Source organism: Moschus berezovskii, chromosome 14, assembly GCF_049115385.1.
Source record: "Moschus berezovskii isolate FMDL1 chromosome 14, NW_MosBer_1.0, whole genome shotgun sequence".
NCBI lineage: Eukaryota > Metazoa > Chordata > Mammalia > Artiodactyla > Moschidae > Moschus > Moschus berezovskii.
In genome coordinates this window covers 7,179,347-7,195,614 of record NC_142473.1, presented here as the reverse complement: position 1 = coordinate 7,195,614, position 16,268 = coordinate 7,179,347, and positions in this window count along the sequence as shown.

Genomic DNA, 16,268 nt, shown 5'->3' with positions numbered 1-16,268 from the left:
TATTTAAGACCTCAGAGCATGATAGGGGAGGCTGGATATAGATAATTCTAAACATGATCTAGCAGTTATAATAAAAAGTATATGCTAGTTACAGTGGGTGCGTAAAGAAGGAAAGGAGCTTCTCAAATTCAGGAGTATGGAGTTTTCAGAGAGTTTACAAAGCAGCACTTACACAGTTTAAAAATGACCAGCAATTTTCCAGACAGATAAGATAGAGAATTTTAATTGGGAAGATAGAAGATGCACAAAGGGATGAAACAACTTGGTTCTTTAGTCAAATGCAAGTAATTTCATATAGTGCTTCATACAAGTTGTATATTTGTGTGATCTGAGTCAGGCTCCAGGACAAAGAAGCATGGAAGGAAGGTTTAGATGTGTATATGAACCCTACATCTGTGAAGTCATGCATTCTATAATGAATAAACCTTAAGCCAAGCCTTGGATAACTAATGCTTCAATGTAACTATGTGATGTATCTAGACCTCTCTTGAGCAATCCTAACATGTATACATTTCATTCTTATCCTGATTCAGTGTTCTAGATTCTTGCTTACTCTCTCATTTATAGTTTTCATAACAATGGTTCCCATTTTAACTCTTTGCTTAAATATGCATTTTGGATATATTTGACTGGATCTTCTGGATTCAGGGTATCCTGGGGCTGCTTTGAACATCAAGTGTTTAAGTTCGGTAACATCACTATTAAGCTACTTTTTTGTTTGTATTTTGATTTTTTTAGAATTAAACGTGGCAAAGACAACTGCCACTGATATAAACAGGAGCCATTCATAAATGTTTAAAATTGATACTGTGTTTTCATCTCTTGGATATCAATAACAAACCTGGTCATTGCATTCCCAATTTACATACAAGACAGAAAGACAGATGTTGATTTAGACAAGGGTTCTTTTTTTTTCTATTCACTTAGTCAGTCAGTCAGTTCTATTTTCAAATTCTAAAGTATATTTTGATTAACTTATGAGCTTTCTAAATGAAAACAAAGCTCAAAAGCTCTCAAATATTATTAAACATAGTTCCAGTGTCAAAGTTGACATGTAATGAACTTCACTTTGTTCTTTGTAGCATTTTTAATACCCCACAGAATAAGGTATACATTATTGCCAACTGAAAGCTAATAGATGCAACTAATTAATTAAGAAAATCACTAGCTAATTCAGGCAAAACAGTCAGGAAATGTCAGTTTTACAATATATTTTCAATTACCACAAAAACATAAAGAAGTCTTTTTAAAATATTACAAAAGATAAAGAATTTGTACTATTTGTATAATTATTATCAATATTGTCAGTATCTTCATCACTATTTTGAGAAGCATATTCCTGTTTTAGGATCTGAAATCACTGGTGAAATTAGTGCTGTGTAGCACTCTGCATTCAGTGAAAATTCAGTAAATAGTAACTGATTGATCATGTGTCAAAGCAGCTTTCTTCCCTCCTGTACGAGGTGGTATCTACATTAAAACAACTAATGGTTTTCCAATACAATAATGTAAAGTAATTAGCCTCCAATTAAAATAAATAAATTAAAAAAATAATAAAACAACTAATGGAAAAAACTCAACTATTCAGTCATTATGCTACACCTATGCAAAAAATTAAATTCAAGCAAGTTTAAAAACCAATTATTTTATCATAATTGAGTCAAATCTATTTGTTTATGTAGATATCTCCATAATATAGGACTATTTGTCTTTGTTTTGACTACAGCAATTAGATCTGAAAAAGACATTAAAGGAATACAAATTGGAAAAGAAGAAGTAAAACTTTCACTATTCGCTGATGACATGATCCTCTACACAGAAAACCCTAAAGACTCTACCAGAAAACTACTAGAGCTGATCAATAAATACAGTAAAGTCGCAGGATATAAAATCAACATACAGAAATCCCTCGCATTCCTATACACTAATAATGAGAAAATAGAAAGAGAAATTAAGGAAACTATTCCATTCACTGCTGCAACGAAAATAATTAAATACTTAGGAATATATCTACCTAAGGAAACAAAAGACTTGTACATAGAAAACTATAAAACACTTGTGAAAGCAATCAAAGAGGACACTAATAGATGGAGACATATACTGTGTTCATGGATTGGAAGAATAAATATTGTAAAAAGGAGTATACTACCCAAAGTAATTTATACATTCAATGCAATCCCTATCAAGCGATCATCGATATTTTTCACAGAACTAGAACAAATAATCTCACAATTTGTATGGATATACAAAAAACCTCGAATAACTAAAGCAATCTTGAGGAAGAAGAATGGAACTGGGGGAATTAACCTGCCGGACTTCAGGCTCTATTACAAAGCCACAGTCATCAAGACAGTATGGTACTGGCATAAAGACAGAAATATAGATCAATGGAACAAAATAAAAAGCCCAGAGATAAACCCAAGCACCTATGGACACCTTATCTTTGACAAAGGAGGCAAGAATATAAAATGGAGAACAGACAGTCTCTTCAACAAGTGGTTCTGGGAAAACTGGTCAGCCACTTGTAAAAGAATGAAACTAGAACACTTCCTAACACCATACACCAAAAGAAACTCAAAATGGATTAGAGAGCTAAATGTAAGACCAGAAACTATAAAACTCCTAGAGGAGAACGTAGGCAAAACACTCTCCAACATAAATCACAACAGGATTCTCTATGACCAACCTCCCAGAATATTAGAAATAAAAGCAAAAATAAACAAATGGGACCTAATTAAAATCAAAAGCTTCTGCACAGCAAAGGAAACTATAAGTAAGGTGAAAAGACATCCTTCAGAATGGGAGAAATTAATAGCAAATGAAACAACTGACAAAGAATTAATCTCCAAAATATATAAGCAGCTCCTGCAGCTCAATTCCAGAAAACTAAGTGACCCAATCAAAAAATGGGCCAAAGAACTAAACAGACATTTCTCCAAAGAAGACATAAAGATGGCTAACAAACACATGAAAAAATGCTCAACATCCCTCATAATCAGAGAGATGCAAATCAAAACCACAATGAGATACCATTTCACACCAGTCAGAATGGCTGCTATCCAAAAGTCTACATGCAATAAATGCTGGAGAGGGTGTGGAGAAAAGAGAACCCTCTTACACTGTTGGTGGGAATGCAAACTAGTACAGCCACTATGGAGAACAGTGTGGAGATTTCTCAAAAAACTGGAAATAGAACTGCCATATGACCCAGCAATTGCACTCCTGGGCGTACACACCGAGGAAACCAGAATTGAAAGAGACACATGTACTCCAATGTTCATTGCAGCACTGTTTATAATAGCCAGGACATGGAAGCAACCTAGATGTCCATCTGCAGACGAATGGATAAGAAAGCTTTGGTACATATACACAACGAAATATTTTTCAGCCATCAAACGAGTGCATTTGAGTCAGTTCTAATGAGGTAGATGAAACTGGAGCCTATTATACAGAGTGAAGTCAGCCTGAAAGAAAAACATCAATACAGTATACTAACGCATATGTATTTAATTTAGAAAGATGGTAACCTTAACCCTGTATACGAGACTGCAAAAGAGACATAGGTGTATAGAACAGTCTTTGGGACTCTGTGGGAGAGGGTGAAGGTGGGATGATTTGGGAGAATGACATTGTAGCATGTATATTATCATATGTGAAATGAATCACCAGTCCAGGTTCGACCCATGATACAGGATGCTTGGGGCTGGTGTACGGGATGACCTGGAGGGAGGATATGGGGAAGAGGGAGGTGGGAGGGCGGTTCAAGAGGGGGAACACTTGTACACCCGGGGCGGATTCATGTCAATGTATGGCAAAACCAACCAATATATTAATGTAAAGTAATTTGCTTCCAATAAAAAAAAAAAGGATGCATTTGGTTATTTCAGTTGCTTTATTACTTCCCAAACTGCATATCAATTTTTTATCATGGAATTACCACTAGTAAATTGGGGTTAAACTTGGCAGTTCTTTAGAATTTATATTAACTGTTATTCACAAAGGCTATGTCAAGGGAAATAAAAATTGTCACAAAGCATTGGAGATGACTGATTAATACTATAATTCTTTTCATCAGAATTTTAAAATGCTGACTTTTCCAATTATAGCCTTTTTCATCACTTTTTAAAACTAAAGACTTTATTGAAATAATTTATTGAAGTCAGTTCTCTATAACAGGTAGAAATATAGTCTTTGGAGCCAGATGCCTGGGTCTAAATCCTGATTCTGCCACTTTCTACATATGTGACCTTGAGCAAGATATATAGCCTCTCTGTCCCTCATTTGTGTATCAGATATCATTTCTAAGAAATGTATAATAATAATTATATTATAGATATAAATACAGAGTTAATGTTTGTAAGTCACTTAGAATGATGCTTCAGATATAGTAAGCACTATATAATTTTTCCTTAAAATGAAATAAATCAATTAATACATTCTCAGTGAAACATGCTTACATTACTGAACACTGGAAACAGAGAACCAATGAATACACACAGGCCAAAAAATAATAGTAATAAATAAATCTCATCACCAAGAAATAACCTGTTAGCATTTTGTTAATATTATTTCAAAATTCACTCTTTAAAGATGTATAAAAATAATAATCTTCTTTATGGATCACAGACTTGTCATGGCGAAGGGCTTGCATAATTCAAAGAAGCTATGAGCCATACCATGAAGGGTCATCCAAGATGAACAGATCAGTGTGAAGAGTTCTGACAAAATGTGATCCACTGGAGGAGGGAATGGCAAACCACCCTAGCATTCTTTGCAAGATCTCCATGAATAGTATGAAAATACAAAGGATATGATACTTGAAGATGAGACCCCCTGGTAGGAAGGTGTCCAGTATGCAGCTAGGGAGGAGTGGAGGGCAATAATTAATAGCTCCAAAAACAAAGAAGCAGCTGGGTCAAAGCAGAAATGATGCTTTGTTATGAATGTGTCTGGTGGTGAAAGTAAAGTCTGGTGCTGTAAAGAGAAATATTGCACAGGAACCTGGAATGTTAGGTACATGAATCAAGGTAAATTAGATGTGGTCAAGCAGGAGAGGGCAAGAGTGAACACAGGTATCTTAGTAATGAATCAGTACACTAAAATGGATGGGAATGTGCGAATTTAATTCAGATAATGATTATATCTACTACTGTAGGCAAGAATCCCTTAGAAGAAAAGGAGTAGCCCTCATAGTCAACAAAAGTCAGAAATGCAGTACTTGAATGCAATCTTAAAACTGACAGAATGATCTCAATTTGTTTCCAAGGCAAACTATTCAACATGACAGTAATCCAAGTCTATGCCCCAACCATTAATGCCAAAGAAGCTGAAGCTGGCCAGTTCTATAAAGATCTACAAAACATTCCAGAATGAACTCCAAAAAAGAAGATGTCCTTTTCATCCTAACGGACTGGGGTGCTAAAGTAGGAATTCAAGGGATACCTGGAATAACAGGCAAGTTTGGTCTTTGAATATAAATTGTAGCATGACAAAGGCTAACAGAGTTTTGTCAAGAGAACACATTGGTTATAAAAATACCAATTTTTAACAACCCAAGAATCTACTCTACACATGAACATCACCAGATGGTCAATACTGAAATAAGACTGACTATGTTCTTTGCAGTCAAAGATTGAAAATTTTTATAGAGTCAGTAAAATAAAGACCTAGAGCTGTCTGTGGCTCAGATCATGAGCTCCTTATTGCACAATTCAGACTTAAGTAGAAGAAAGTAGGGAAAACCACTATGCCAATCAGGTATGACCTAAGTCAAATCCCTTATGATTATATAGTGGAAGTGACAAATGGATTCAATGGATTAGATCTGAAAGACAGAATGCCTGAAGAATTACAGATGGAGATTTGTAACATCACACAGGAGACAGTGACCAAAACTATCTCAAAGAAAAAGAAATGCAAGAAGGCAAAGTAAAGCAAAGAGTCAGGGATGCTATCTAACCATTTCATCTTCTGCCACCTCATTCTCCTTTTGCCTTCTTCAGTCCTTCCCAGCATAAGGGTCTTTTCCAGTGAGTCAACTCTTAGTGTCAGGTAGCCAAAGTATTGGAGCTTCAGATTCAACAATAGTCCTTCCAATGAATATTCAGGGTTAATTTACTTTAGGATTAACTGGGTTCAGGTTTGGGCTCCTTGCAGTTCAAGGGATTCTCATGAGTCTTCTCCAGCACCACAGTTTAAAAGCACCAATTCTTCAGTGTTCAGACTTCGTTATGGTCCAAATCTCACATCCGTACAAGACTATTGGAAGAACCATAACTTTGACTCTGTGGAACTTTGTTGGAAAAGTGATGTTTTTTATTTTTATTTCTTTTAGAATCACAAGATTTATTATTACTTTTATTTTCTTTCTTTTTTTTTATTGGAGGCTAATTATTTTACAATATTATATTGGTTGGTTTTGCCACACATTGACATGAATCCGCCCCAGGTGTACATGAGTTCCCCCTCCTGAACCCCCCTCCCACCTCCCTCCTCCCTTTATCCTCCCTCTGGGTCATCCCTGCACACCAGCCCGGAGCATCCTGTAACATGCATCAACCCTGAACTGGTGATTCGTTTCACATATGACAACATACATGTTTCAATGCCATTCTCCCAAATCATCCCACCCTCACCCTCTCCCACAGAGTCCCAAAGACTGTTCTATACATCTGTGTCTCTTTTGCTGTCTCATATACAGGGTTATCATTTGCATCTTTCTAAATTCCATATATATGCGTTAGTATACTGTATTGGTGTTTTTCTTTCTGGCTTACTTCACTCTGTATAATAGGCTCCAGTTTCATCCACCTCATTAGAACTGATTCAAATGCATTCATTTTAATGGCTGAGTAATACTCCATTGTGTCTATGTACCAAAGCTTTCTTATCCATTCGTCTACAGATGGACATCTAGGTTGCTTCCATGTCCTGGCTACTATAAACAGTGCTGCAATGAACATTGGAGTACATGTGTTTCTTTCAATTCTGGTTTCCTCGGTGTGTATGCTCAGGAGTGCGATTGCTGGATCACATGGCAGTTCTATTTCCAGTTTTTATGCTGTCTAGTTTGGTCATAGTTTTTCTTCCAAGTAGCAATCACCTTTAAATTTCATGGCTGTAGTCACCAGCCACAGTGATTTTGGAGCCCAAGAAAATAAAATCTGTCACTATTTACACTTTTTCCCTTTCTATTTGTCATGAAGTGATGGGGCCAGATGCCAAGATATTATTTTTAGTGCCAAGTTTTAAGCTAGCTTTTTACTCTCCTCTTAACTAGAGGCACCTTAGTTCCTCTTCACTTTCTGCCATTAAGGTGGCATTATCTGCATTTCTGAGGTTGTTGATAATTCTCATGGCAAACTTGATTCCAGCTGCGATTCATCCAATCTGGCATTTCACATGATGTACTCAGCATATAACTTAAATAAGCAAGGTGGAAAAAACTTCCCAATTTTGAACCAGTCAGTTACTCCATGTCTGGGTTTGTTGCTTCTTGATCCTAATACAAGTTTCTCAGGTGATAGGTAAGGTGGTCTGGTACTCACATTTCTTTAAGAATTTTTCACAGTTTTTTGTTTCTTTAGGTAGATATATTCCAAAGAATTTAATTCTTTTTGTTGCAACAGTGAATGGAATTGTTTCCTTAATTTTTCTTTCTATTTGCTCATTGTTAGTGTATAGGCATGCAAGGGATTTCTGTGTGTTGATTTCCACCCAGTCAAAGGCTTTAGCATAGTCAATGAAGAATTAGATGTTTTTTCTGGAAGTCCTTTGCTTTCTCTATGATCCAACGAATGTTGTCAACTTGATCTCTGGTTGCTCTGCTCCTTGAAACTCAGCTTGTACATCTGGAAGTTTTTGGTTCAAGCTCAAGGCTAGCTTGGAAAATTTTAAGCATAAACTTACTAGCATGTAAAATAGCACAATTCGTACAGTAGTTACAGAATTCTTTGCAATTGCCTTTCTTTTGGATTGAAATGAAAACTGACCTTTTCCAGTTCTGTGACTATTGCTGAGTTTTCCAAATTTACCAATATAATGAGTGCAGCAATTTAACAGCGTCATCTTTTAGGATTTTAAATCCCTCAGCTGGAATTATGTCATGTCCACTAGCTTTGTTCATATTAATGTTTTATAAGACCTACTTGACTTCACATTCTAGGATGTCTGGCTCTAGGTGAGCAACCACACTATCATGGTTATCTGCATCATTTAGACCATACTTAATAGTTCTGTGTATTCTTGCCACTTCTTCTTAACCTCTTCTTCTTCTGTTAAGTCCTTATACTTTCTGTCCTTTATAGTATCCATCCCTGCATAAAATATTCCCTTGATACCTCCAATTTTCTTGAAGAGAAATCTAGTTTTTCCCAGTCTATATTTCACTCTATTTTTTTCCCATTGGTAATTTAGAAAGGCATTCTTTTCTGCCTTGTTGTTATCTAGAACTCAGTATTCAATTGAATATATAGTTTCCTTTCTCACTTACCTTTCACTTCTCTTCTTTCCTTAGCTATTTGTAAAGCCTCCTGAGACAACCATTTTACCTTCTTACATTTCTTTTTCTTTGGGATGGTTTTTGTACAGTGTTGTGACCCTCTGTCCATAGTTCTTCAGGCAATCTGTCTATCATTTCTAATCCCTTGAATCTATTTGTTACCATCACTTGATAATTGAATGGGATTTTAGTTAGGTTACACTGAATGACCTACTGACTTTCCCTATGTCCTTCAATTTAGGCCTGGATTTTTCAATAAGGAGCTCATTTTCTGAGCCACTATCAGCTCCAGGTGTAGTTTTTACTGACTGTGTAATGCTTCTCCATCAAATCCTCATGACAATTATTTACTATTCATTCAGTGGAAGTGAATCATCATAAATATCTTCACCTTGACTTCACTGAGGAGGAGAAACAGAGAGAAAGAGTGGTCTTGCTGTTTCAGGGTGGTAGAAGGGGAGAGATGGAGGAGGTGGGAGGGGAGGCAGGAGACACAGGCACATTTGGTGTAAATTTATGAGAACTACATTGTAATTTCTGACATTTCTGCTTTTTCATGTTCCTAGAAATATTTCCATACAATACCAATCTTTCTTTCACGACTTTCTGTAGTTTGTGTGCTCATGTCATAACAGGGTCCCTGTTGTAAAAGACCTCAAATACAGTTTTGAATCATCAGAACCCTTCTGTCAAACTAAGGTCAATTTGTTTTCTGGAACTGCTTCTGCTGTATCTCTTCCTCTTCATCTAGTCTGAAAACACTCATCTCCATCATGTTGTCTCCTGTTAATCCCTCTAGTGTGGTATTTTGTGTTTCTCAGGTGGCTCAATGGTAAAGAAACTGCCTGCTAATGCAGGAGACACAGGAGATGTAGGTTCAATCCCTGAGACAGGAAGATCCCATAGATGAGGAAATAGCAACCTGCTCCAGTATTCTTGCCTGGAAAATCCCATGGACAGATGAGCCTGGCAGGCAACAGCCCATGGGTTCACAAAGAGATGGACACAATTAAATGACACAACTAAATGTGGTGTTCATTATCTCTTGAATTTCTCTAAGATCCATATCTTGAAATCCACCATTTCCTACTCTTTTGTTTTTGCCATATCCACAATGTTTTGCATGATTTCTTTAATTAGCTCTGTATTAAATCATGTGAAGTCTTGGACAGCATCTGGACCCAGTTTCCCCAACAGAAATATGCTGTCTTGAACCTGATGGCTTTAATGGTTTTTTCTATAGCAACAATGGCCTAGTCAATGGTGTAATTATTCCAAACTTTTGCAATTTTCTATAGGTTTCTTTTCTGTTGTATTGACAGTTCTTTCCAGAGAGTATAATGAGCCTTAAAAGTGTTCTAGATGCTGAATTAGAGACATTGTGTTTGAGGGCAAGTACACCACTGTGATGTTGGAGAAGACTCTTGAGAGTCCCTTGTACTGCAAGGAGATCCAACCAGTCCATTCTAAAGGAGATCAATCCTGGGTGTTCATTGGAAGGACTGATGCTGAAGCTGAAACTGCAATACTTTGGCCACCTCATGCGACGAGTTGACTCACTGGAAAAGACTCTGAAGCTAGGAAAGGTTGGAGGTGGGAGGAGACGGGGACGACAGAGAATGAATGGCTGGATGGCATCACCGACTCTGTGGACATGAGTTTGAGTGAACTCCGGGAGTTGGTGATGGACAGGGAGGCCTGGCGTGCTGTGATTCATGGGGTCGCGGAGAGTTGGACACGACTGAGTGACTGAACTGAACAGAACTGAACACCACTTAAATGCCTTTGGTATTGAATCCATGGGTTTCTGGTTGATGAGGGATATTGTCCAATGTTAAAAGAACTTTAAAAGGCAGTGCTTTACTAGGCAAATACTTCCTAACTTCAGGGACAAAGAATCAATGGAAACAATACAGAAAAAGTGTTCTGGTTGTCGAGATCTTCTTGTTGTGCGACCAGAAGACAGGCAGCTTGTGCATATAATTTTGCTTCAACACTCAAATGTTAGCAGCTTTATGGATAAGGGCAGTTCTGATCAGAACCCAATTACATTTTCAGAAAACAATAGAGTTAGCCTGTACCTCCTTGTCTTAAATACTAGTGCCCACTCCTCTTTTTTACTAATAAATATCCTCTGTGGCATTTTTTTCCAAATAGGAAACTTATCTTTATCAAAACTTGCTCAGCTTTTGTAAATAGTGCTGCAATGAACAATGTGATACATGTGTCTTGTTAAATTTTGGTTTCCTCAGGGTGTATGCCTAGGGTGGGATTGCTCGGTCATATTTTCCAATAGCTAGAACATGGAGGCAACCTAGATGTCCATCGAGAGATGAATGGATAAAGAAATTGTGGTATATATACACAATGGAATATTACTTAGCCATAAAAAGGAATGCATTTGAGTCAGTTCTGATGAGGTGGATGAACCTAGAGCCTATTATACAGAGTGAAGTGAGTCAGAAGGAGAAAGATAAATACTGTATTCTATGGCACCCTACTCTAGTACTCTTGCCTGGAAAATCCCATGGACGGAGGAGCCTGGTAGGCTGCAGTCCATGGGGTTGCTAAGAGTTGGACACGACTGAGCGACTTCACTTTTACTTTTCACTTTCCTGCATTGGAGAAGGAAATGGCAACCCACTCCAGTGTTCTTGCCTGGAGAATCCCAGGGATGGTGGAGCCTGGTGGACAGACATCTATGGGGTCACACAACTGAAGCAACTTAGCAGCAACACATATATATAGAATCTAGAAAACTGGTACTGAAGACTTTATTCACAGAACAACAATGGAGAAACAGACATAGAGAATAGACTTATGGACATGGGGAGAGGGGAGGAGAGGGTGAGTTGTATGGAAACAGTAACATGGAAACTTACATTAGCATTTGTAAAATAGATAGCCAATGGGAATTTGCTGTATGGCTCAGGAAACTCAAACAGGTGCTCTGTTTGAGTGCAAACAGAGGGGTGTCATGGGGAGGGAGATGGGAGAGAGTTTCAAAAGGGAGGGGGTATTTGTGTACCTATGGCTGATTCATGTTGAGGTTTGACAGAAAACAGCAAAATTCTGTAAAGCAATTATCCTTCAACAAAAATCAAATAAATTAAAAAAAAAAAGCTTATTCAGGAAGATATCCATTCTCCTTAATGATTTGCTTAATGGCATCAGGGAATTTGTCTGTTGACTCTTGGTCAGCAGAAGCTGCTTTTCCTATTTTCTTGGCATTTTTAAAAACAAATGTCTTTCTAAATTATCAAACTATCCTTTTCTGGCATTTAGTTCTCCAGCTTCAGATTCTTCTCCTTCCTTTTGCTCTAAGTTTTCATGTAATCGGTTTTATTTTTTTTTAAATCATATAATCTATAGGTATGTCTTTCTTATGTCAATTCTGCCAAAAGCTGCATTTTTAATGAGATAAAAGTTATTTTACAAAATATGCAAGGTTTTCACACCAGATTGTGTAACTGCATCAACTGTTTTCCTTTTATTTCTTCCTCTTTTATTGAACACTGAATTTATCTCGAAGTAATGGGCCACTGCAGCTGCAGATCTCAATCTATAGTACATATCAAGCAGTTTAACATTTTCTTATCATACCGTGCCTTTTCTCTGCTTCTTGGGAACCCTTCCAGCATTACTGGTGGCACTTGCTATGGGTCCCATATTATTATTCACCATTATTGGTGAATTGAACTAAATACATGAAAAATATGCAAGAATCACAAGAGATCACTTTTTACTGTGATATGCAATTTACCAGAGAGATGAGCTATTCATGGCATCACATGGCATTTTAAGCGGATATAACACTTGAGCTAACCACAAAAGCAATAAGAAGATATTATAAAATTATTTCTGTAGAATTATATGTTCTAGAGTGATTTTATGCATTTGTGATTTAATACTGCATCTTTACATTTGTGTACATTTTTCTTGCCTGGGAATGGTGCTTCTTATGGTTTGTAAGAGCTTATGTGCACAAGTATGCATAAGTTTTAACTTAATAGCATATTTGTATATATTTTATCCTAGGGCATAATAAAATAGACTAGAATCTACACATATTTTATGCTATATATTGTCATCCACCTTATTTAATTTATATGCAGAGTACATCATAAGAAATGCCAGGCTAGAGGAAGCACAAGGTGGAATCAAGATTGCTGGGAGATATATCAAGAACTTCAAATATGCAGATGAAACCACCCTTATGGCAGAAAGTGAAGACTAATTAAAGAGCCACTTGTTAAAGGTGAAAGAGGGGAGTGAAAAGCTGACTTAAAACTCAACTATCATAAAATGAATATCATGGCATCTGGTCCCATAACTTCATGGCAAACAGATGGGAAAACAATAGAAACAGTGACAGACATTATTTTCTTGGGTTCCTAAATCTCTGCAGATGGTGACTGCAGTCTTGAAATTAAAATAAGCGTGCCCCTTGGAAGAAAAGTTATGACAAACCTAGATAGTATATTAAAAAGCAGAGACAATACTTTGCAAACAAACGTCCATCTAGTCAAAGCTATGGTTTTTCCCAGTGTCACGTATGGATGTGAGAGTTGGACTATAAAGAAGATTGAGCATTGAAGAATTGATGCTTTTGAACTGTGGTGTTGGAGAAGACTCTTGAGAGTCCCTTGTACTGCAGGGAGATCAAACCAGTCATACCTAAAGGAAATCAACCCTGAATATTCACTGGAAAGACTGATGCTTAAGCTGAAGCTCCAATATCTGGCCACCTGATGTGAAGAGACAACTCATCAGAAAAAATCCTGATGCTGGCAAAGATGAAGGCTGTAGGAAAAGGGGATGACAGAGGTTGAGATGGTTGGGATATATTACCTACTCAATGGACATAAGTTTGAGCCAACTCTAGGAGATCAGAAGGACAGGGAAGCCTGGCATGCTGCAGTCCATGGGGTCGCAAAGAGTTGGACATGACTGAGGGACTGAACAACCCAATCCTGTATTTCAGGCAGATTTTTTTTTTAAACTTTTTTGTTTGTTTGTTTTTTGCTTTTTTTTTTTTTTAGTTTATTTATTTTAATTGGAGGCTAATTACTTTGCAATATTGTATTGGTTTTGCCGTACATTGACATGAATCCATCCCGGGTGTACATGTGTTCCCCATCTTGAACCCCCTCCCACCTCCCTCCCTATACCATCCCTCTGGTTCATCCTAGTGCACCAGTGATGAGCATCCTGCATCATGCATCTAACCTGGACTGGTGATTTGTTTCACATATGATAATATACATGTTTCAAGAGTCCCTTGGACTGCAAGGAGATCCAAACAGTCCATCCTAAAGGAAATCAGTCCTCATCAGGCGGGTTTAAAAAAAATATTTATTTTAATTGTAGGATAATTATTTTATAATATTGTGATGGTTTTTGTCATACTTCGACATTAATCAGCCAGAGGAATGCATGTTTTCACACCCTGAACACCCCTGCCCTTGCATCCTTCCCCAACCCATCCCTCTGTGTTTTCCCTGAGCACCAGTTTTGGGTGCCCTGCTTCATGCATCAAATTTGCACTGGTCATCTATTTTAAATATGGTAATATATGCATATTCATTGCTATTCTCTCAAATCATCCCACTCTCAGGTGGATTCTTTATCACTGAACTACACTGAAGTTTGATTAGCATAGTTTAAATAGTGGTTTGATCATATACTAGATGTGTGACTGTAGACTGCTTATTTCATCCTCTTGTACCCAGCGTCCACTTTGATAAAATAAGCATAACTGAATGCCTGTTTTATAGTGTTGTTGCAGAAATTGAATGAATATGTGTACATAAAGTGATTAGAACAGGACCAAAGATGAGAGCTCAGTGAATATTAATAGTTTAGAAAACAATTCTCTATTATTGTAAAATTGAATTTATAAATAAAAATAAAATGGTAAATGGTATCATGATCTTATACACAAATACCAAAAGTTTAAAGTCCTGATTGGCATGGGCTATTAGAGAGAAGAGATTTCTCTATGACCTGAACAGAGAATTCATGTAAAAGGCTTTTTTTTTTTTTCTGGAAAGAGGTCATTTTTATTATTTATAAATTATATAAACAAAGGCCTGATAAATTTCCTTTTTTTTTTTTTTTCATCTGCCCTGGAGTACCCTACTTAAACTCTCAAGGCTTTCCTCTGATTACCCTTGATTGCCTCTCCCTATCATTAGGCTTTCCTGATATCAAAACTTAAACATTCTCCTAGAGAATTACTTTCTCCCATTGCATTCTTTATTGACTTCACAGATTGGCCCTTTGCAAACAAAGAGACCCACTGCCTGTTTCAGTTTGCTGAGCTTTAATTTCATGCTCCACTAGGAAGAAGATTCCTTGATGTTATTCCTAGTAGCCATTTGGAATAGGGTGAAGTAGGGAGAACAGGGCAATAGAGGAGATTTATGTTAACTTGCAATTTCTAATAGTTGATAGTTTGTGGCAAACAATAATAGACAGTTCCTTAGTGAAACAATTTTAGTCAAAATCAAGCTGTATTACCTTCTGATTTTTTTCCTCCTTGAATATTCAATTTATATTCATTCTAGGCATCTATAAATCAGAATTTAAAATACTGTAATTTAAAAAACTCATTCATATTACAAATTTCTTTTATCCATATATATTTATAAATATACATACCTTTTTTTAACTGAATGAGCCAAAATAAGTGAATAATTTTGAAGGCAGAAATCATATCCTAGCATCCAGCACAGTACCTGGCATAGAACAGGCACCCTCAGTACATGCTTATTAAATGAATAAATACCATTTTTTTAATCAGATAGTACATTCTTATTCATCTAACATTTATTCTACATTTTCCAAGTTGCAATCCCAGTGGAAAGCAGTTTCTCAGTCATTTACTGACTCAATATTTAACATAATCTTCCCATGAATCAACCCTGTTAGCCTCCTTTTATAGAAAGGAAAAATAGATCATATAGTTTAAAATAACATCCCCAGAACATAAAATAGGTCAAATTCATAGATGAAAATGATGGAACCCAATATTTCTTATGTTTCCTCCTATAACATGAAATAATTTCAAATGCTTACAGAAAAGGAAGTCTCAATTAGAGCTTTCATGTTTGCACCACTTGATTAAACAAATGAATACAAGAAAATTATGAAGGATGCAATATATCAAAGTGAAAGGAACTGGTATTTTTGTGTATGTATGTGTGTGTATATGTTTATGTGTGTGTCTGTGTATACATGTATGCTTGCACGTATATTTTAGATAAATAGGTGTAGGTAAGTAAAAAACTGGATGGACCAGAGGGAGGTTCCAGTTGGCATGTAATAAATGATGAGTAATATACAGAAAGAATGTAAATACAGATCTTAAGTTCTATGTTGAAGATTTAGTATTTTATGAGAAAGAGTAAATCCAAGATTGATTCTTCAGCTGTATTAACATGATGAATAATGCATCAGAGTAATGTTCTGATCCTTATACACATAATATGTCACAAGGTGAAACTTTTTTTTTTCATCTGCTACTGCTTGAACTTTGTTTGGTTTTGGCCCAGAATAGTTCAAAACACTATGCTAATTTAGCATGGAGGTCTTTCTTCTCTTGCATATCATTATTTCAAGTATTTGGTAAGCTTTTACATATGTTTGGCCCAATATCTGCTGGAGCTTGTATTTCCAGAACATAGTCATAAGCAATCAGCCATTTTTAAACATTTGTCTCAGAAATTTACAAGTATGCTCATAGCCCACAGAGCTGGAAGAATTT